Here is a 22,818-nt window from a genome sequence, read left to right as displayed (position 1 = left end):
CTTCTGGTGAAGTCTACTCTGAATATTTTCAGTCAAACACAAAATTAACCTTTTTCAGTAGACTTCACTTGTCGTTTACTCTGGAAAATTAAATGCAAAACTAACCTTTTTTTAGTAGACTTCAGTAGAAGTCTGCAGACTTCAATCGCAAACTTCACCTATAGTCTACTCCAAAAATAAAAACTCTGTTCAAATGTAGAACTAATCTTTTTTCCTTGAAGTCTGCTGATGAAGTCTACTCTTATAAAGTCAATGTTTTTGTCAAATGCAAAAATAACTTATTTTTTAGGTAGACTTCTTTTGCAGACTTCTAATGGAAAAGTAGACTTCACATGGAGTCTACGAATGAAGTTTGCACGAGAAGTCTGTGTGGTATCATTATTTTAAAAACGCATTCATAAAAAAAATTGTAATGATTTTTATTTTAGGTTTTGGCATGTGTTTTAGCAACTGTTTTAACTACTCAATGAGTTTCATTTGTTTTAAATCGATATTTATAGACTAATTAAATTTCTTAATTTAATAGCTAATTAGCTTGGAAGAGTAGACTTCAAATAAAGTCTGCATACGAAGTCTGCTAACAGAGTCTGCACATGAAGTCTGCAAACGAAGTCTGCATATGAAGTCTGCAAATGAAGTCTCCTATGTAGAAAACTTGTTACTTATGTGTTTGTAAAATGTTGTTTGTAATTTTATTTACTAATATAGTTTTTTGTGTTTTATTATAGATAATGATTCAACTACATGTTTATGGATAATGGAAGATGGAAGAAAACTTGTGGCATTTTGTGGTGGATAGTGGCAAAGGAGGAATAATGTTCTTTTTAAGTGATGGTTGTACATTTAAGGAACTTATTGAGATGGCACAAAATGATTATAATTTGTTCATTCTTCTAAACTTGCATGTCTGGTTGGACCTTGATCACTTTTCAATACTATTGCATGCAGACTTCACATGAGAGATGTCTTATTAGCAATAACTTTTGAAATGTGATGAAGTGTATGGTTAGTTAATTTAGCTTATTATGATAAATTTGGTTTCTAGCATAAAAAATAATAATAGTAATCTCATTCAACATAAACATGACCAAAAGAAACGCTTGGTTTAAGGTTTATATATTGCATCAAAAATTAACTTTACAAAAGAATGTTTTGTGATGAGAATTGGTTACAATATAAATGAGATAATAATAAAGGTAGAGCAAATAGATATATTCTTCTTGTTTAGGAATCTCTGGCTAAAATTAGAATTATCTTCATATCGTTTCTGCACCATATCAACAATATCATAAAACTCAGTCGCTTATGTAGTCACTTTCCTACACATATACTCATCATGAACAAAAAAATTGAACATCATGTTAATGATTGAACTTGAGAGAACATAAATATTCTTAAATTCAATTTAAGCTAAATAATAATAAAGTTTGTCAACTTGAAATTGATATCCAAAAATTAAAAAAAAAAAAATACAAATCCAGATTGAAGATGACCATAAACAATACATAAGTATTAGGAGATAAACAATAATATGTTCAATTGACTTAAGTATTTAAAACAACAAATTAACAAATTAATCATGAAATTTACGAGGGTGAATTTTAAGAATCCGATGAGTCATCTTCTGGGACACCTTCAACAATACGTCTTTCTTCTCCCTCTTCAAGATACCTGAAGAGAAAAATAAAATACACAGTTATGGTAAAAAAATCCTCTTAAATACTTAACTATCTATATCAACGAAGAAGCTTCAAAAACCAAGATTTAGTAATCAATAAACATCAAATAGTTTTGATATGCACACAGAATATCTTTATAACTATGGAAATAAAAATATTCAATAAAGACAACACAAATAAAGCACATACAGGACATGGCACTGCTCATGGAAAATCACTGGTGAGAGATCCCTCAGATCCATGACGCCAGAGATAAAACCGATGGTCAGAAAATGGGAAACGCGCTGCAGATCTAGAGGATCTGACGGTTTAGATGTGTTGAACGGCGGAGGCAGAGGCCGTGAGCTGTCAGATCTGGTGGTGATAAGACGGAGAACATGGAAATGAAACCCATCAGATTTTCACCAGAGCAGATGCTGTGTGCATATCTGAGAGTGAGCTTGGGATTTTGGGATTGGATCTCTGGGAGAGATGGAATAAGGGATGACAAAGGTGAGATCTTGCTTTCATCTCTTTTCATCAGAAAGGTAAAGAAATAAATTTCTGATAATTCATGAGATGAGGAGAGTTAAAGATAGGTTAGAATAGATAAACACAAAGAAAAAGAAGAATAACGATGGCTTACCACTACAACAACCGGCAAGAAGGAAAATATGGCAGAGATTAACGGCGAGAGAGGCGGCGGTGGTTAACGACAAGAGAGGCCAAAGAATGTGGAGCACATCGCCGTTTTAGAAAGAGGCGAGGGTTTTATTTTTATTACAAAATTAGGGTTACTTTCTTTATATAATGGGATAAAATTTCTGGATAAGTTAATTTTTTTTTGGTTTAGCAGACTTCATTAAATGCTAAATTCTAATTAGTTTTTACCGGGTTAGGAAATTTTTTTGGTTAGAATAAATATTCTCAATTCTATTTCGGTTAAGATAAATTTTTTGGTTTAGTAGACTTCATTTGAAGACTACTATCATTTACACTCGTTGGTTCAATTTCAGTTTAAATCTTGGTTAAAGTAATTTATTCGGTTTCGCAGACTTTTATATAAAGTCTACTAACTCTAAACCCTAAATCATATTTTGCACTCATTATTGAAACTATAAACTAAAACTTATGAATATGAAACAATAATTTATATACATCAGAAATGTCCATATTTAATTTATGATTATAAATTTGAAACCAATTTTTTTTTTTTTTATGATTCAGTTACATAGTAGTCTTCATTTGAAGTCTACAAGCAGATTTCTATATTCTTCAGTAGACTTCGGAAGGTTACAACTGTAATTGAGATTTTTGTTTTTTGTTTGTTCATACAGGATTATATTGTAATTTCACTATCCTTTTGGGTTACTTTGTTTTAAGTTGAATAGAGGTCTACTTTTGTATTTTAAGTCAAATTTTAGGTCATTTTTAGCAAATCCCTCTTTATTTTTCTCCTCTAGTTATATGAAATTTTTATATATTAAAAAGTTTTACTTTTTTATATCATTCAGATGGAAAAAGCCAAAACAATTTTGGTAAAGGATTCAAATTTGGTATGATACTGTAGCAACGCTAAAACATATTTTTAATAATATTATGTATTGAAATTTTAATATTAGTTAAAATTAAAAGATCAAAAGACACAATAATAATTAATATCTATTTTTAGTTATAACAATATTTAAATTATCAGGCAAATTGATTAAAATACATAATAAACTTTGATTAAATATTGAAAAATAAAATTTAAAAAAAAAAAAACCAAACAAATAACAGAATGCAACAAGATAATTTTTAAAAACCTAAAATAAACTTAAATAATAATATATTGTCGGGAAAGCTATTTCCAGCTCAGCTAAAATAGTTATAATATGGATAAAATTTTTCTTGTTAATTAGTAATATTTGGTCTTCACCTTGAGATTGAGCATATTCTCGTCGAATTAAATCTCTTTGATAATGAGATGCTCGATATTGAGATCCATAATATTGGTATTGAGAACCTTCTCCACCTTCTTCATATTTGTTCGGTTGTGCTATTTTCTAAAAATGTTATCTCTTATTTTTAATATACACACGACAAGCAAGATCAGATATAGAACTCAAATCTGCAAATAAGATTTTTCTCTCTTCTTTCATTTTTGCTACCTTGACCAAGTATATATATATATATATATATATATATGCACTTGTCATATCTTGTTCAGAAGAATTGCTAGAATTCTTATTTTCAATCTGGTTAACGCATCTCTATAATTTAGAGACTGAAGCAAGAATTGTTGTCATTCGAGTTTGTAAAGATCCCCATGGTCTTGGATGATGAGAAAAAATCTTGGATTTTTAATATTCAGTTTGAACTCTGTCCAAAACTGAACTTTTGATTGGTTTATTCCTATGATTGGATTTTGGGAAACATCAAGATACACATGACATATATTCGTCAACGGAAAATGAACGAGCAAATTGAAGTAATTTTAGTACAAATATTAGTGGTAAGAAAAAATAATCAAGATGTTTGATCATTCAAAGAGTAGTATACATTTAAATAGAAAAGTGAAGGAAAAAAACTTATAAGATTTTGGTCAAAAAAATGCAACGGCTAAGATAGAGTTGTTTTTTTCTTAGATGTGATAATTGATATAATACATAAAGTGATTATTCAATGCAAGAGTTAAATCTTGGTCAATAAAATTCAGCGGCTAAGATCGACTCATCTTTTTTTTATATACCATGTGCTAGAGGCATTTCATCTTTTTGCTAATCTAACTAAAGGAACTGCTCCACCCGCTAATTATGTTATTAATGAGAAGGATTATAATATGGGCTTTTATCTAACTGATGGCATATATCAAAATGGTCCATTCTTGTTCAAGCAATTCATGATCTATGTGGTCCCAAAAAAAATATTTGCAATGAAGCAAGATGCTTGTAGATAAGACAAAGAATGTGCATTTGGAGTATTACTGTCAAGAATTGCAATTGTAGTTGAACCATCACGCTTTTAAAATAAAAAGTATTATATGATATAATGATAATTTGTACATAATGCAAAATATGATCATATAGAGGATGAATGTGATGTTCCAAGTGAAAAAGTTGAGATGACAGGTGATGATGATGTTCGATTTCAAGAATTCTTAGCAGGACATAATGATGATACTGTATTTCAAAAATTCTTAGCACGACATACACAAATCAAAAACCAGGAAGCTCATATTAAATTTCAAAATGCATTAATTGAACATATATTGTCCGAATATACTAATTCTGAGATTTAATACAATGTATATTTTTTTTATTTACCAACTGTGTCTTATATTTAACTTTCAACTAGGATCGATATAATCTGCACTACTCGCGGACGTGGTAAACAATATCTAAACTATTTGTATTATTTAATGTTATATTATTTTTATAAATCTCGTAATTAACTAAATTGTTTCTATCAAATTAAGATATGTCTAGATATTTAATTTTTTAGTTTTTATTTTTAGTTTCTCAAATTATGATCATCTATGTATTTGTTTAGTTAATAGTACATAGTTTTACTTGTTTTGTTTTTTGCGTTGATTGTTAATATTATGCAATTAGCTTTTTTTTTTTGAAAAAAAAAAAGAAAAATATTAACATTTTAAAGGTTTTGGTGCATAAATTGTTTTCTTCTGTTCTATTTAATGCTTATTTGTAATATATTCAAAATTTAAAATTATAATTACAATGGTTCTAATTTGAGATCATATGGGTGATGTATTGTATGATTGCAAATTAGAAGACAACCATATCTTATGCAACAGACTATTCTGAGTTTGTGAAGATGATGTCTACACCTGAAGAGTGAAGAGTAAAAATGTGTTTATTATTTTTTTAATCTCATTCATCTCATGCGCAAAACAACACAAAGTAGATAAATTAGCACAGAGTGCTCGTTTCTACCCATTAGATATTACTTATGTCATCTCGGTACCCCGGTTTAAATTTCTGAATTGTTATATGTATTTAAGTTGTGACCAAACAACTATTATGAATCAAAACTAAAATCATATATCTGAAATTTTGGATATAAGTAAGATATCTTGATTAAAGTGTGGAAAATGATATATGTTTTCTTTAATTTACAAAAAAAAAACTATATTAAATCTAATAAAATTTCTGTAACTATTTTTACTTGCTTTTTTTATATGTTAGATAAATTTATTCATTAATTATTTTAGTTATGCAAGTAAACCAATTAAAAATTGCCATATAGATGCTGAGGTAGCGGAAGGAGAAGAGAGAAAAAGCTGGCTTTATATTTATAGATTAATAAGTTATAAGAATATTTAGTATTTCAAAAAAATATTAGAAAAATCATAGAAATATTTAAATTAATAATATAATAATTGAGAATATTATTTTTAGTATGATTTTTTTATATTGTGGTTGGAGATAAAAAAAAAAACTAGTAACACCATAACACCAAATTTTGGGTTGTGGTTAAAGATGCCCTTAGTTACGCGTAGCCAAGGGCATTAGTGATGGTTTTAAAAAATGATATGTGAATCATTCGATTATGCCTTAATGTAAAATTAAATGGTAGATTTATCAATTCAGCTTTCTTTGGTTTTTCTCTCTCATTTCTATCTACCTTTTTCTATCATTTATCCTCCATTTTCATCTTCTTCCCCAAGTTTGAATTAATATCATCGATATTTTGAAAGAGCACCATGATGCTAGGGCTTGTCTTCAGTTACTATGAATGTCAATGCCATGTTTTATAATGTTATGTGATACGCTACAGAAAATTACGGTCTACAACCAACATTAAATATGAGCATTGAAGAAAGTGTGACTATGTTTTTACGAATATGTGAACGTGAACACAATGAAGTTCAAATATTTGTTGGTTTGAGATGTGGTCGAAATCAAGAAACTGTGCAGATAAAATTTATTGACGCTCTTAGGGCTACTGAATTTTTGGCATTAGATTATATTAGAACTCCAACAAGAGAAGAGCTAGACAGAGTTCCTCAAAGACATATACAAGATCAAAGATATTAGATATATTTCAGTAAATTTGTGTGGAGCTATAGATGGGACTCATGTAGGCATAACATTGAAACCAGAATTACAAGGAATGTATTAGGATCGACATGATAATCCATCCTTGAACATCATGGCAATATGTGATTTGAATATGTTATTCACATATATTTGGAACGGAACACCATGATCATGCCACGATGTAGCCGTTTTGATAATGACACAACAAAGTGATTCTGGATTCCCTTTACCACCACCAGATAAGTATTATCTCGTTGATTATGATTATCCAAACAAACAAGGATTTTTGTCTCCTTATAGATCATCATGAAACAGAATTATGAGATACCATATGGCTTAGTTCTATTATAGTCCTGCTCCTGGGAATAAACAGGAACTCTTCAATCGAAATCATGCATCTATACATCTTGTTTTCGAGAGAACTTTTGGATGTTGGAAGAAAAGGTTGATGATGGAATTTCCAAGATATATGTTAAAATCCAAAAAGAGTAATAATGGCTACAATGGGATTACAGAATTTTATCAAAATTTCAGATTTCACAGATCCAGATTTTACAAATGCAATGAGTGAAACGAAACTAAACAATATAGATTCTGAATATGATTTAAGTGACATTGAATGAGCAGAGGCAGCAGATGGATATATGGAGCAAATAAGAGACAGAATTGCATATATATTATAGAATCAAAATATTTGATGATAGTTTTTATTGTATTGTACTTCATTTATTATGAATTATTATTTTATCTCATTTAGAACTATATGTATCTTGAAAAATAAACCTCTATTTGCAATAAAATTTAAATATTTGAAGCTCATAAATATATAAAATTGTTTATTCATTAACCAAAATAAATAATTTAATTATAAATTTACTAATTATTATATATTTATTTCTAATATCTATCTATAATCTGTAATCTATTAGAGAAAGAAGATAATTATCATCATTATTCTATTAATATCTTTTACCGCCATTAGTTTTGTCGAGTTGTGGTTTTCACCGCCTCTTGTATAATATTTTATGATTACTTACATTCTATAAATATGTGTAACTGTCTATGTCAAATCATAAGATAAATTGAAAAAACCATATTCTTCACTTTTACGCTCACATCTTCTCGTCACTCACCTCACACACACAATATAATATATATATAAACATATTATCTCACATATATCTTATATTTTTTATAATCGTTATCATATATTATATTATACAAACACATATAATCTCACTTATATCATAAATAGTTTATAATACGTTATCAGCACAATCCGTTTCTATACCGAAAAAGTAAGGTTTACTTTATGTTTAATCTGTTTACGTTTATGTTTAATTCAATCCGACCATTATGGTAGGCTAGGCCTTTACGATCATTATGATCATATGGTAGACTATGTCTCCTCAGATCAAATATATGGTTGTTTTATCATCATATGGTAGTTGTCTCCTCAGATCATTTAAGAAAAATTTCTGAAGAACTAAGAAAAACATATGATATCTAGAAGACATACTTGAAAAAAAAATGTCCCGAACATATATAAAAAAAAAGCTCCAGAAGAACTATAAAAAATATATATCCAGAAGATATATAAAAGAGTTCCAGAAGAATTGCATAGTTAATTCCATCCAGAAGACGAGTATTATATTGTTTAAATTTATTGTTCTTTAATTCTGTTTATTGTTGTTTTAAATTCAGTTTTTAAATTCAGTTTTTATGATGTTTGCTAACTTACATTTTTATCTTGTTTTTATTAAAATCAGAATTTTGAAAAATTGATTATAACCAAATTTATAAATTGTTATATTGATTACAATTATCATGTCAAATTTGGTAAAATTCGAGATAGCTGCCTTTGATATATCCGTAAGTAATTATATGAGATGGGCCACTAGCTGCAAAAATTCATCTAAAAGGAAATCAGCTCCTTGATAACATAAAACAAGGACAACTTCTGAAGAGAAAAAGGCGAAAGTCATGATCTTTTTATTCAATCATATCCACGATGGTTTAAGAGATGAATATATCACGAAAGAAGATCCTACATATCTTTGGCAATCACTCCAAAATAGGTTTGATCACCAGAGATATGTGATCTTACCAAAGGCTAGACATGAGTGGTTGAACCTCCGGTTCCAGTAGTATAAGAGCGTTAGTGAGTATAAATCTACTCTATTTGGAATCACTTCCATGATAATGTTATGTGGAGAAAAGATAAGTGATTATGATATGATTGAGACAACTCTCCAAACATTTCATCCTGGAAACATAGTCCTGCAACAACAATACTGGGAAAATGGATACAAGAAGTATTCAGAGTTGATGCAAGTTCTCTTTGTGGCAGAACAAAATAATAAACTTGTGATGTTAAACCATCAAACTCGTCCAACTGGATCAACTCCATTCCCAGAAGTGAATGTTGCATCATCCAGCTATGATAATTGACAAAATAGACGTGGACGCGGTCGAGGAAATGACCGTGATTGTGGACGAGAATATGGACGTGGTCAAGGACATGGACGAGGAAGAAGATTCCGTCTTGCTGATTTCAACGATGTAAGAAATAACAAAAAGTTCAAAGGTAATGAAGTTGGTCGTGTGAATAATAAGCAATATGAGAATGCTTGATACAGATGCGGCAAGAAAGGACATTGGACCCGTACCTGTCGTACGCCAAAATATTTAGGCGATCTGTACCAAGAATTGCAAAAGACGAAAGGAAAAGAAGGTGAAAATCAACTTCATCCATGGCGAATCCAGGCTTTCTTTCGATGGTATAAACGATGATACAAATCTGGATATTTCTGATTTCATGGTTGATCCCGAAGATATCAACGAAAATCAAACTGGGTAGAATCTTCCCAAAGAAGAATATGTGACATAATGTATATATAGTGTGAAAAATAAAAAATATAAAATCTAATGTTTATAAATGTATCTTTTGTTGTAAAATTATAATATAAACCCTTTTGTTTTGCTATATTAATTCATCTTTTATGAGTATCTTGAATTCAGAAAATGTCAAAGGTTAAGATCGAGGATGGAGATATATGTCTGGCAGACAGTGCTACAACGCACACAATACTTAAAGTTAAAATATATTTTTTTCTCTCTTGAAATGAAAGATTTTGCCAAAAACGTGAATACAATATCTAGTAATACAAAAATTACTATGGGCTTCGGAATAGTCAGTTTTTCAATGCCAAGAGAAACAAAAATTGAAGTGAATGATGCGTTAAATTCCCTCAAATCCCAGAAATTTGTTAAGTTTTAGAGATATCCGCAAAAATGGATATTAAATGGAAACTATGAATAAGAATAACATTGAATATCTTTGCATTACATCAGTTATTTCGGAGAGAAAAGTTGTATTAGAAGTATTACCAGCATTATCCTCCAGAATATATTCCACGAAGATAAATATGACTGAATCATATGTTGCCCTAAACTTAAAGTTTACAAGTACATTCAGAATCTGGTATGAACGATTAGGGCACCCTGGTTCAGTCACGATGCGGAAAATTGTGGAAAATTCTAATAGCCATCTGTTGAAAACCAGAAGATTGTTCAATCGGGAGAATTTATATGTAATGCTTGTTCTCAAGGAAAACTCATAACTTGGCCATCACCAGCTAAAATCGTGAATGAATCTCCAGTACTCCTAGAGAGAATACATGGTGATATATGTGGGCCTATTCACCCACCATGCGGGCCATTTCGATATTTTATGGTATTAATTAATGCATTCAGTAGGTGGTCACATGTGTGTTTATTGACAATACAAAATTCAGTTTTTGCAATATTCATTGCCCATATAATCAGGTTGAGAGCACAGTTCCCTGATTATAGGATAATGAAAGTAAGACTTGATAACACTGGTGAATTCATTTCCCAAGCTTTTAATGATGTTGATGTTGAATGTCCTGTTGCACACGTTCACATACAAAATGGCATGTCTGAGTCATTGCTTAAACGGCTGCAACTCATTGGTAGACCGTTAATATTGAGAACAAAGCTCCCAATTTCAGTATGGGGTCATGGTATATTGCATGCAGAGGCATTGTTTCAGATAAGAACGAGTTCATATAATAAATATTCTCCAATACAATCAACATTTGGCCAGGAGCCAAATGTATCCCACCTGTGTGCTTTTGGGTGTTCGGTTTATGTTCCTATATAAAAAATGGGGTCGCAAAGAAGATTGGGAATATATATCGGTTATACATAACCAAGTATAGTAAAGTATCTTGAACTATAAACTGGTGATATCTTTACGGCACATTTTTCCGATTGTCAGTTTAATGAAGATGAATTTCCAGCATAAAGGGGAGGAATTAAAGAAGTTTCGAAAGATGTTACATGTTGCACACCATCTTTGTTGTACCTTGATCCCCCTACGAAACAACGTGAACTCGAAGTTCATAAAACAATTCATTTACAAAATATGGCAAATGAATTACCAGATGTTTTTATAGATACGAAATTGGTGACAATGTCATATATACCCGCTGCAAATGTTCCATCGGGAATCAATGTTCTATAAAAACAAAATGATAGAAAATTAGCAAATGAACCCAAATCTCAGTTGAAGAAGGGGGAGACCGATCGGCTCAAAGGATAAAAATCCCCGAAAGAAAAAGAAATTGCGAGAACAAAATGAAAATGGTCTAGAAAAATCACATACATAGAAAAATGACGAAGAAAAATATGAGATTTCCATCAATTATGCCTAAGATGGAATATTATGGGCTAGAGATGAAATAGAAGATAATGATGGAATATTTTTATTCTCTGTATGCAAAAAATTGAATATGAACATGATGATCCAGATCCAAGATCTATATTAGAATGTCAGAAAATATCTGACCGGGAGAAGTGAAAAATGGCCATAGAAACGAAATTAATATATCTCAATAAAAGAAATGTTATTGGATCTATTATCACAACACCTAAAAATGTATAACCTGTTGGGTTCAAATGAGTTTTTGTGAGAAAAAGAAATGAGAAAAACGAGGTGACAAGATATAAAGCCTGACTTGTCGCCCAAAGATTTTCTCAAAGACTATGAATTGATTACAAAGAAACATATTCCCCGGTTATGGATGCAATTACCTTCAGATTTTTAATAAGTCTTGCGGCATCCAAAAATCTTGAAATGTATCTTATGGATGTTGTGACAGCATATCTATATGGATCACTTGATAATGATATCTATATGAAAATTCCTGAAGGATTGAAAATGCCTGAAGCATTAAGTTCCAAATTGAAAGAAATATGTTTGGTCGAATTACATCGATCACTTTACAGATTAAAATAATCCGGAAGCATGTAGTATAATTGCTTAAGCGAATATTTGCTAAAAAAAAAGGTATGTGAATAATGCAATTTGCCCTTGCGTCTTTATTAAGAAATCTTCGGCAGGAATCGTGATCATTGCTGTTTATGTGGATGACCTGAACATTATTGGAACTCTAAAAGAGATTGATGATGCAATAACTCATATGAAAGAAGAGTTCGAAATGGAAGATCTCAGAAAGACAAAGTTTTGTCTTAGATTACGAAAAGAGCATTTCCGAGATAGAATATTCGTACATCAATCAAATTATACTAAAAATATATTAAAACGCTTTTGTATGGATAAAACGACTCCTTTGAGTACTCCAATGGTTAATCAATCACTCGATACATAAAAATATCAGTTTCGGCCTTGTGAATATAGCGAAGAAATATTAGCTCTTGAAATATCTTATATGAGCGCTATTGGTGGACTTGTGTATCTTGCAAATTGTACTCGACCGGATATAGCATTTGCTAGAAATTTACTGGCAAGATATTGTTCATCTCCTAAGCGCATACATTGGAATGGAATAAAACATATATTCTGTTACTTCAAGGAACAATTGACTTGGGATTATTTTATCCTAGAAACTCCAAACTTGGTTTAGTCTGTTTTGAAGATGCATGCTATTTATCAGATCCTCATAAAGCTCGATCGCAAACCGGATATGGTTTCACTTTGAAGGAACCGCAATCTTTTGGCGTTCTCAAAAGCAAACATTAGTCGCCACTTCCTCAAATTATGCAGAAACTATTGTGCTTCATGAGTCATGTAGATAATGTGTTTGGCTCAGATATATGACTCATCATTACAAGAAGCAAGCAGAATAGTTTTCAACAAAGAGCCGATAAAATTGTTCGAAGATAATGCTCCATGTGTCGTTCAACTAAAAGAAAGCTATATCAAGAGTGCTAGAATGAAACATATTCCTCCAAAATTTTCCTCTTACACCCGAGAGCTTGAGAAGAATCAAGAAATCGATATCTAGTATATTCAGTCAAGTGACAATGCAACAGATCTCTTTACAAAGGCGCTTCCTACTACAACATTCAGAAAGCATCTTCAAAGTATTAGAATGTGTCATTTGCGGGATTTATGAAAAAACCGTTATTTCCATCATTTCAAGGGGAGATTGCGTTACTATACTTTTTTTCCTTTGTCATGGTTTTTATCACATTGGATTTTTCCATGGTAAGATTTTTAACAAGACAATACGTAATGCGTTAATAATGATGGATAATTAAGAGAGAGTATTAGAGAAATAAGATAATTATCATTATTATTTTATTAATATCTTTTACTGCCATTAGTTGTGTCGATTTGCGATTTTCACCCCCTCTTGTATATTTATGATTACTTTTCTTCTATAAATATGTGTAAATGTTGATGGATAATCATAAAGTAATTTGAAAACCATCTTCTTCCCTTTTACTCTCACATCCTATCGTCACTCACCTCACACACACAATATAATAATATATATATATATATATATATAAACACATATAATCTCACTTATATCATATATGGTTAATAATATGTTATCATATACTATATTATATAAACACATACAATCTCATATATATCATATATAGTTTATAATATAATCCATTTTAGTCTTATTCACCATTCAAAGATTTTATTGTGGACTGCAAACTATTTTTACTAATCAAACATCATTTTGCACCGTGTATTATATACTAACCACATTTGTCCGGTAAATACATATTCGTGCATGTACTGCAGTTGAACCGTACCACACTCGTAAGCTGTTTTTCCCACACAGCCAAAAACTCTGTCACCATTCGAACCCATAATGTATATAGTAACTTCTATTAATTAAAAAACAAAAATTATTAAAAATAAAAATAGAAAATAATGTACAGTATTTTTTGTATTGGACCGTAGGATAATCGACTGTTTCAGTTTTGAATAGCGGTACTACTCTTTATTCATTGTTAAAATCTGTGAACTATATTTTTATTTAAAAAATGAAATTTATACAAAAATCTCTGATTGGTGACAATATAGCGGTTTTTTTTTGGTGAAATCTATTTTTTCAGTTGCCATTCAAAGCTTTAGGAAAAGCGGTTCAAAACTGTGGTACGGTTCAACTGCACTACATGCAAGAACAAAATATTTTTGGAACAAGTGCGGTTAGTATATAATAAGCGGTACGAATAATGTTTGATTGGTGAAAAAATAGTTTGGGGTCCATAATAAAATGTTTGAATGGTGATAAGACAACAAGCAGTACAGATTACAAATTATAAATAAATATAATATAAATAAATATAGAACAATTAATATAATTGTTATTGAAATTATTTGTTTTGAATATATGAACCTTGAATACTTAAACTTTATTCGAAGTAAAAGTTTATTTTAAAAAATATATATTATAAAAAAAATATGATAAATCATAATAAATGAAAAATAATATAGTAAAAACTATCACCAAGTTCTTTGATTCCACAGCATATTTACAATTATGTCTATTACTTGCTCCATATAGTGTCCATCTGCTGCCTCTGCTCCTTCAATGTCATTTAAATCATATTCAGGTTCTATATTGCTTATTTCTGTCTCTGTCATTGCATTTGCAAAATCTGTATCTGAGAAATCTGAAATTTTGATAAAATTATGTTATTCCATTGTAGTCATTATTAGGCCTGGAACGGAGTCAGATATCTAGACTTTTCAAGGTATCCGGATCCGCATCCATATCCGCCAGATAATCAATTTTACTATCCGAATCCGGATCTGAAAGCTCCGGATATTTGTTCACAAACCGAATATATGGATATCTGATCGGATTTCCAGTTTTGTTGATTTAAAAAAAAAAAAAAATAACGTAGATAATTAAAATGTATCATCATAGCAAAAGTTACAAATAGCAAAGATTTAAAAAGCATTCAAGTAGCATTCAAATAGAAAAAGTTTTAAAAAATTTACATAGTAAAAGAAGTTAATTTATCTTCATATTCATGTGTTATCCATTTTCATGTTCTTCTCTAACAATCTAAAATATAAAATTATCATGCAATATGAGTTTCAATCATATGTAAAGGAGTTATACCAAAAACAACATTCAAACATAATTGAAACGAAAAATGATTGCATGTCCAATGATTTCTAAACTGATTCTTACCTTATCCAAACTTCACACTCACTGCATATTCAATGTGTTATAAATAAATATTATCAAAAATGAATAAATATTTAACAAACGAATATCGCATATCGGATATCCGTTTTCAAATTTTTTCAATATATGAATCCGTATCCGAACTACACGGATATTCGTTTTTATGGATCAGATTGGAGCAGATACCGGATCAGAGACCGGATACTGGATAATAATCCCATGGGCTAGTCATTATCACTCTATTTTGGATTTTAATACTATATCTTGGAAATTCTTTAATAATTTTCCATTTTTCCTTCCAACTTGATAACAGAACGCACAGACACATGATTCTGATTGAAGAGTTCTTATTTATTCCTAGGAGCATGACCATAATTGAATTGAGCCATATGGTATCTCACAACTCTGTTTTGTGATGATCTATAAGGAGCCAAAAAATTTTGTTTGTTTGGATAACCAGAATCAACAAGATTTTCTTTTGTGGTGGCGGTAAAGTAAACTAAGAATCATTTTGTGGTGCCACTGTCAAAACGGATGTATCATGGCATGATCCCGGTGCTCTATTCCAAATATATGTGAATAACATATTCAAATCACATATTGCCATAATGTTTAAGGATGGATTATCATGTCTATCCCAATACATTGCTTGTAATTCTAGTTTTACTTTTACGCATACATGAGTACCATCCATAGCTCCAACAAATATACTGAAATATAGCCAATATCTTCGATCTTGTATAAGTTTTTCAGGATTCTGCTTAGCTATTCTCTTTTTGGAGTTCTAATAAAATCACATGTCAGTAATTCAGTAGCCCTAAGAACTTCAATAAATTTTCTCTGCACAATCTCTTGATTTTGACCAAATCTCAAACCGACATCTTGTTGAACTTCATTGTGCCCACATATCCATAGAAACATAGCCACGCGTTCTTCAATACTCTTATTTAATGCTTGTTGTAAACCATAATTTATCTGTAGCATATCACACAATATTATAAAACATGGCATTGGCATTCGTAGTAACTGAAGACACACTCTAGCATCTTGTTGTAGTCGAGCCCAAATATTTCTCCATCCCAATTCTCTATCTGTTAAGATTGGTGCTCTTTCAAAATATCGATGATAGTATGTCAAACTTGGATGACTTATTAACTCTTTATGCTCATATTCTAAATTCCATAATTCAATCTTCTCTTTGTAGCTTAGGTTGTAGATGCCTTGTGATCGTAACTGACATAAACGAAAAACCTGAAATGTTAAACATCAAATAAAACATATCATTAGAGAAATACAAATTTATATTAAACAATTACACAAAAAATTACTAGAAAAACAAATACATAAATGAGAATGATGAAACACGACTGTTACAAACTAATCTTTATCTTCTGAATAACTTTAATGACTTTCGTTTACATTTATGTTTGTTCCATACGGGGTACCCCATATATTAAATATACCTCCTGGTCGAGGTATTTGATTTCCAGCTTCAAAATAATTTGTGAAATCAAGACCGCATGTTGTTTTGAGTGTTTGGTGAAGTTCCTACTGCTACACCATCTGAAATTTCTTGCTCGTTAGTCCTCGTACTTTCTACTTGACCCCCAACTGAAAATCCATATTGAATATTGATTGGATTCGTTCCCGATGAGCCGCCTTGTTGAAAGTTTTGTGTCTGATCTCTTGGTAAAAGTTTGATAGTTAACCCCAAGGTTGAAAGTTTGGTGAAAGCCTCCATTGTTGAACATGTGGTGGTGTGCTGCACTGTTGATTATTTGGTAGTGCACCCCAATTTTGAGCATTTGGTGGTGTTCTCCACTGTGAACACAGTTGAGATGAACCCTATTTTTAAACATTTGGTGGTGTTCCCCATTGTTGCAAGGAGGGGGGCCATATTCATCCTGTATTTTGCCCGGAAGATGGACTACTAGATGATAACCTTTCTCAATTTGGACTTCCAAATTATGGGCCCAAACCTAAGTGTGTTGGCACATCTTGGTTGTTCTGTGAAACACCAGTCATAGCTTCCAGCTATATCAATGAAATACTTACGCCAAAATACTAGCTCTTTAAGTGTATTAAGACATTCCTAGTAAGATTTAGTGCCCTTTGGAATTTGTAAAGCAATGAATATGGCTTCTGTCTTTTTTCATTCATCGTAGTTAGCTTGGTCAAAAGCACCAGGGCGAAGTTGTTGCAAACTTAGTTATTGAAATTCTGTATATCATCCAGCAATTGTGCCTTGTATTGTTGTCTCCTATGACCTTCTCGTGAACCACCCGTAATAGAAATCTATGAGGTTCCACCTAATTTTACCATCACATCCCAAAACTCTGGTGGCTTTTGATTAGAGCTTTTTATTAATTTAAATCTTTGAAATCATTAGATTTCTTAATGCCATAATTTAAATACATATTTTGATGATTAAAAGGATTATATGTACTTACGAACTCACATTCATTCCACCATTCTTCAGATGCATCTATCATGGATGTATCAAGATCAACTGAGATACCAATAGAATTCATAAGAGACTTCCACCTTTTATATCTTTTTTTTAATTCATCAAGCTTTTTATGAAGAAAACATCATTTATATTCAGATTGGACGCTTTATTGAAATTTTCAACCATATACTCTCTATCACAGTTGTAAGATTCTTGAGAGTGTAATTATTGATTCATCGAACAGTTGAATTAATGTTTTTTCTTGTATATACGACTATTTGTATTTGTATTTGTTCTGCAAATTTTCAAATTACGTTATTACTTATAATATTAAATATTAAAATATGAAAAAGAATACAAAAAAAATATTTATCCTAACAGTTGTTTATGTGAGGGGGCTTGGATTTTCTGCTGGACAAGTTGATCTTGTTTGTATGGAAGGCTTCGTGTTTTGTAGACGATCAGACGACATATCTACATTAAATAAATTACAAGAATTAGTTTTAAGTTTAGAAACTAATCTAATAACCTATTGACTATTTGATTGTTTGATATAATAATATTTTTTAAAAATATATAAATTTATGTGATCTACAACATGTTTAATAATTTTCATAATCAATTGATGTCATATTATGTAAGTATAAACGGTGATATAAATACATGTTCTGTTATATTTATATATTTACTATAATAATATATTTTATAAATAAATTAGTAAACTTAGTCGTTAAAATTATTACAGTAAAATTTAGAATATAATTAATTTAGTTTTGTAAATAGATTATTATTAAAATAAACTATTATTACCATAAAATAATTTATATACTAAATATATTTGTATTTACTAATTAATGAAATACATAACCTATTATTACAATAATTACTGAATAATTTAGGTGGCATGGTAACTTATTATTATTATTATTTTTTATCAAATGCTAAATTTATGTCAAATGATTATATTATACAAATTTATTTTATATGAAATAAATTGACTATATTTCTATATAGAATAAATTTACTATAATTTTAGTATTTGCTAGTATTCCTTTTTATTATATTTACTATAATTGTAGAATTTTATCATAACAAATTTACTATAATTTCAGTATTTTATTATTTAACTTTTGAAGAACTAATATCATAATACAATTATCAAGTAAACTAAACTTTTTTAAAACAGAAAATATGATGAAGTAAGCCATTTGAAGATTATAACAACTTCACTTACTAAAAAGACATGTTTAAAATGATTTTTGCCAAAAGTAAATACTGATTTATTCAAATTAAATATATTAATCTATTGTAACAGAATTACAAAAGTCTCTTTTAGATAAGAAAATGGAAGGCAATATGTTAGAATATATTGTTTTGTTTTCTCTGAGGAATGAATGTGTTGTAGAGCATTCATCTTTCCTTTATCTATATCACTTTTTATTAATTAAAAATTCATAAAGTAAACCAAAAAAAAAGAAACAGCTATAGTTTTTTTATCCAGCGTTTTGGTAATTGGACCACTGGGTATTGGGTTGTAAGAGAAAAATAGTGCGGTCCAAGAGATTATCTTTTATCTCAAAAACCGTGGCGAGCTATTTAAAAAACGCAAATAAACAAAACAACTTGTGATTAGTGAAAAAAGCGGTTTTTTAAGTACTTTTGAAAACCGCATTTTTATGTGTCACGATTCACACCCTTAGAATGTCTCCATTCACAGCCCTATAGTGGTTAGGTGCGGTTTTATTTATTTTATATGGATAAATATGATTTTATTGGGAAAAAATATTTTCCTTATTGTAATTATTTTAAAATTTTATTCAAAATTAATTATTATGATGCTCAAAGTAGAATTTCTTATTATATATAGGAAAAAATATTTTCTCTCTCTTAAACATCCTCTGCCTTTTTCTTGAAGAAATCGAGATTAGTCTTGCTTGCCAGCGACTTTTGCTGGCTGGCATCATGCCTTTTGTCCTTTTGTCTTTTATATCTTCTCTTTTCTTTGCCTTTTGACATCTTGCCGTCTTATATGATTTGATTCTTTAAAGGTTTGTATTTCAAATTCCAGATCTAGATGGATAAATAACTTTTGCAGTCTTTAGGTTTGTATTTTTCCTTGGTTTTTATTTTTAGTTGGTATAGATCTTGTGTTCTCCCTCGCTCTACCTCTTCTCTCCTTCAACTGTGGGTGGCTCGCTGGCTTCAGCTCACTTTGAAAGCTTCCATGGTTAGACATGTGGTTCTTTTGGCTTGTGCTCCGGAGTGTCAAATTGGTGGGTCATTCGATTTGCGGCTTTGCTTCTCAATGGTTTGTTGGTTTGTGTGGTATTCAATTGGGTTTGGTTCAGGCTTAATGGGTTAGATTATGAGATATGTTATTGTTGGGTAGAAATGCTTTCGTTTCTCTCTTGGTTGATTTTTAAGTTCTAGTCTCATGTGGTATTTGGTGAAGGGGCATGTATCCCTATGTTGGCAGAGCAACTCTTATGCGTTCATCGTCGCCTTTGCTATTTTGCTTATGTTGTCTAGTTCTGTTGATCATTTGAGGGTCTTGTGGTTTGGAGTACTCGTTTTGCAGATTTTCCATTGATATCCGGTGTTAAAGCATCGTTGTTTACCCGGTTTTGAGAGGTGGTTTAGTCGGGCTCTGTTTGTTTGTGGCTTTTTCGATCTCATATGTCTTTTGGAGGATGCTTTTATCAAGGTGCAGTCAGCGTTTTATCTGCAAGTTTAATAAGGCAAACTTTTCGTCTTCCGTTCACTAGGTATTGTTAAATCTCGTTGGTTTTGTCATGTTTGTATTTTGTTGGATTTTGCTTGTCTCCCTTGTTTGGGTGCAGTATTTCATCTTTGTCTCCCTTGTTTGGGCTGTAAACTCCGGACTGGTTTTTACCTTTGTCGGCTTTGTTATAATGTTTGGCTTCAAATTTCAATATAATATTTAGATGGAAAAAAAGACTTTCTTATTTTAAAAATAAACTGCACAATTAAATTTATTATTTATTAAAACAACAAAATCTCACAACACATTGTAAATTATTATTGATTGGTGATAAAAAGTTGGGGTCTACTATTATACCAAAATATTGTCCTATAGTTGTGAAAAAATGTTATTTCTATTCAAAGTTTAAAAGCTCTTTACCAATGGGTGAACGGACTTGGTTTCGCTGTCATCATATATACTACACATCATTCTTACTATTTTGATTATTTTAATTTATTAAGTAAACATACTTGGTTTCATTTGTTTGTTGAATGGTAACATGAAATTCGGTTATAATATAAACCACACCATACTCGATGGTATAAATCTCCATTCAAGCATTAATATGTCCAAGAGAATACAAAGAGATCATTTGTAGACAAAAAATACTGTCAAGCAAGTTAACCAAAATTTGAAATAAAAATATATTGTACATGGTCAAAATTAGATATGATATGGTTGTCCAAAAAGTTAAGAAATTTTCTACTTGGAGCCCAGCTGTTATACCACAAAATACTAGAGAACGCCTTTTTATGGTTTCTTTATCTTACGGATTTTCATCTTCTTGTTTCCTATTCTCTCTTTTCTCATCCACTTTTTCAATCTCTTTCGCATCCATCTCTAGGATGATAAAATTAGTAATATCTGCTCATATAAGCCCTAAACATGTAATTTTTTATATCACATATACTGAAAGCGGCTAATTAGTACCTCAACAGCAACACCTAGTACCAATTTGTATCCGAAGAAATTTTGTTGTGCATACCAGTATCTGAAAAACCTAAATATTTAAATATCAGCCAAAACATATATTGACTCAATTTTCATTGGTCAACTCTATGAGTTTTTAAACGGAGACAAATCAGCTAACAGGTGTCATCTCTGTTGGAGCAAAGATTTCATTATGTTGTCGTTCTGAAGATTTTGTTTCTTTGAAAAAGAAAACTCAAAATGACCATTGTGGTTCTCAAATTCATGGTCACAATATAACAAGTGTCTACTATACCTATTGAGCCAAACGGATTTTATAGTTACAGATATCAGATATAGTTTATATAGACATCAATATGTCAATCTTTTTATATATTTTTCACTTCTGTTAAAGTTGATTGCTGCTCTTCCACCTCTGATGCTCACGACCGGAACTTTATTGATCTGTGTCACCTTTGTTCGGATTTCCCCTCCTCGATCGGTTATTTGTTTGATGTTTTCTTCATTTATTGAAAGGATACGCAGATTCTTTTAATTTGATTCTTGTTGAGCAGAATTGTTTTAGATCAGATTGCAAATTAGAATCTAGAATTGAATTGGGTTAACTTGAACAAAAATTAGCCACTTTCCCAGAACTCTTATCACATAAACATATACAAAGTTGCTAGATAACACATACATAATCAGAATCAGCCACATCATTTTCGTTGTTCATAACGGCTTAAGTAGTGCATGATGATTTGGATCATAATAAATATATTTTCCTGGTAAAAACAATCGTGTGTAATGAATTAAATCGCTCATAATGGGCCTATTGGCTGCTTTTGAAGTCTTGCAAAGCATCCTTCAAGGTGTTAACTTTTAGAATAGTTTTCAAATTTTCTTTTTTGCATCCAAGGTTCATCAGTACTTGAAGGTTGGTAGTCAGTGTTGATAAAATTATCAATAGTTTCTCTGGGAATTCTGTTTGCTTGGATGTCGTGTAAGACACATATATAGTACATTAATAACAGTGATGTTGATGTCCCTCCTTATCAGGTTTCTCAACCCTTTTAGCTCTTCCAAGTGATGCAGAATTGCGAAAGGCACAGCGATACCAAGAACAGAGAGGAAGATACTTTTCTTCTCACTTGTGCAAACACCTCAGACCACTGACTAGGTCAGAGGCTACGTATGCCCAGTAGAAAATATGATACATCTGATTTCTAACATAACCCGACATACCCTTACTTGAAACTTTCTTAACGAAACTTGATAATTCATATATTAAAAAAAAAAAAAAGAGTTAAGCCTCCATAGCAAATATATATTGGGTAAAAGAGTTAAATGTTTACAAAATAAGAATTTAGAATGTTTTTTTCTCTCTAGAGTTTGAATTATATCCAAAGGCGGATCTACGTGTATGGATATTGTGTCAGTTGACACAGTATAATTCTTTTTTCACCAAATTTGTAAATAATTTTTTAGCCCACATTTTTTTTCC

The 22,818-nt window shown here is 30.6% G+C and overlaps 3 pseudogenes; 1 reads left to right on the top strand and 2 right to left on the bottom strand.

Moving 5' to 3' along the window:
- Positions 1–3,525: 3,525 nt before the first annotated feature.
- LOC112085417 lies at positions 3,526–3,681 on the bottom strand (annotated as a pseudogene).
- Positions 3,682–4,761: 1,080 nt separating this feature from the next.
- On the top strand, positions 4,762–9,266 carry LOC112085416 (annotated as a pseudogene).
- A 6,116-nt stretch (positions 9,267–15,382) lies between these two features.
- LOC112085415 lies at positions 15,383–17,677 on the bottom strand (annotated as a pseudogene).
- Between the last annotated feature and the right edge of the window lie 5,141 nt (positions 17,678–22,818).

This window comes from Eutrema salsugineum, unplaced genomic scaffold (assembly GCF_000478725.1).
Source record: "Eutrema salsugineum unplaced genomic scaffold, Eutsalg1_0 scaffold_3, whole genome shotgun sequence".
Classification (NCBI taxonomy): domain Eukaryota; kingdom Viridiplantae; phylum Streptophyta; class Magnoliopsida; order Brassicales; family Brassicaceae; genus Eutrema; species Eutrema salsugineum.
Note: the sequence above shows the minus strand (reverse complement) of the source record. Positions and strands in the feature narration are given on the sequence as shown.